The sequence below is a fragment of the Humulus lupulus genome, chromosome 5 (genome assembly GCF_963169125.1).
Source record: "Humulus lupulus chromosome 5, drHumLupu1.1, whole genome shotgun sequence".
NCBI classification, from domain to species: Eukaryota; Viridiplantae; Streptophyta; class Magnoliopsida; order Rosales; family Cannabaceae; genus Humulus; species Humulus lupulus.
Window position 1 is genome coordinate 218,475,607 of NC_084797.1, and position 1,455 is coordinate 218,477,061.

Genomic DNA, 1,455 nt, shown 5'->3' on the forward strand with positions numbered 1-1,455 from the left:
TTTAAATAATTTTAGTTTTTTTATTGAATTTTTTAAATAATTTTTCTTTAATTTTTTAAGAACTAATAGAAAAATATATTTAAATTTTTTTTTATAATTAAAAATGACACAATTTTGTAGTTGTTAAAGTTCGGGGGACAAAAATGCTAATTATTTTATGCAAATTGTAACATAAGACACAATTTGATAGTATCAATAGTTCAGTGAGAAATTTTAACATATCGTATATTTTAAGAGTACAATCTGTTAGTATAAAAAATTATGGGATAAAAATACTATTTATTATTTTTTTGTCCAAGTGAAATAACACTTACTTTACCAAATGAAAACATTGATTAAAGAACAAAAGAACATATACCAAACCGGTGGGCAGTTTTACCAAATCACTTACCCCTACTATTAACTCTACAAATCTAAGCCCTTGGATAAGTCAAATATATCCTGTAATTGAATCTGATGGTCTAAACCAATGGGAGGTTTCACATCCCTCAAAAGTAGATGAGGGATTATATATATATTTTTTTCCACTCATTTCTTATTTTCTTGCTACCAAACGCAGTGTTAACAAGGGAGGCCTACAAGTACAAGCAAACAGCTAGGTGGGAGACCTTTTCCGCTTTTAGATTTTGAATTGTGCCAATTTAGAAAAATCCAAACTATATGCCACACAACAGTTCCACTGTACTCTCCCCACCCTTCAGTCCCCACCACATTTTTCCTTTTGGACCAAACTGCCCTTTCTTTATATTTTTTATTTTCCCTTTTCTTTTTTTAAAGTACAAAAAATAATTTCTTTTCTTTTGGGTTCTCTCAATTAATAATTTTAATGGTGTTTGTTTTGAGTAGTTGAGTTGTTTTGGAGAGTGTAAAGAAATTTAAGATGGATGTAACATTAAACTCTTGTGTACAAAAAGATTCACTTTACTCTTAGGGGTGTTTGGTATGAGGTAAAGTAAATGTGAGAATGAGAATCTAAAACCTTTTCTATGTTTGGTTCAAATTTTAAATGAGTAAAATTAATAATTTGTGTGTCCCCATATATATTTTAAGGGTAAAGTGAATCTTTTTGTACATTAGAGTTTAATATTTCCTCCATCCTAAGTCTATCTATACTTTTCAAGGCAACTCAACTACTCAAAACAAACACTCCCTTAGTTGAGTTGCCTTGGAAAGTGTAGATAGGCTTAGGATGGAGGAAATATTAAACTCTTTATGTTTCACTTTACACTTAAAATACAAGTGTGACTCACACAAATTATTAACTTTACCCTCTTAAAATTTGAACTAAAGATGAGAAGAGATTTATATTATTATTCCCACTTTTACTTTACCCCATACCAAACACCCAAAAATACAAGTAGGACTCATACAAATTATTAACTTTACTCCCTTAAAATTTGAATCAAACATAAAAAAAAATTTAGATTCTCATTCCCACCTTTACTTTACCCCTTA